This window comes from Camelina sativa, chromosome 17 (assembly GCF_000633955.1).
Source record: "Camelina sativa cultivar DH55 chromosome 17, Cs, whole genome shotgun sequence".
NCBI lineage: Eukaryota > Viridiplantae > Streptophyta > Magnoliopsida > Brassicales > Brassicaceae > Camelina > Camelina sativa.
In genome coordinates, this window is record NC_025701.1 from 26,860,899 (window position 1) to 26,861,375 (window position 477).

The window sequence follows — 477 nt, forward strand, 5'->3', positions numbered from 1 at the left end:
GTTTAGTAGTCGCTATTTCGTAAATTACGACTATGTTACGACTAATCACTGTTGTCGTAAAACGTTAGTCGGTAGGAATTTCAGTCATTAATTTAGTCGGTAAATAGCGACTACTTTACGACTAATCCACGTAGTTGTAAAAGTAGTCGTAATGTAGTCGTAAATGTTTACGACTGTTTTGTGACTAAGTTACGATTAATTAAAATGTGAACAGTCGTTGTGTACAGATAGTCGTAAAGTAGTCAGTAAACATTTACGACTATTTGCTGACAGTTTAACGATTAATGCGATGTGAAGGAGATTAGTTTGAGAATAGTTGTGATATAGTCGTCAAATGTAGCGACTACTTGGCTACTACGAGACGACTATTTGACGACTGTGTTGCGACTATGTTAATCTAGATTNAACTATGTAAATCTTGATTTAATGACTATTTGAAGACTATAGGGATTAAAAACCAGAATCTTTTCTTTTTTT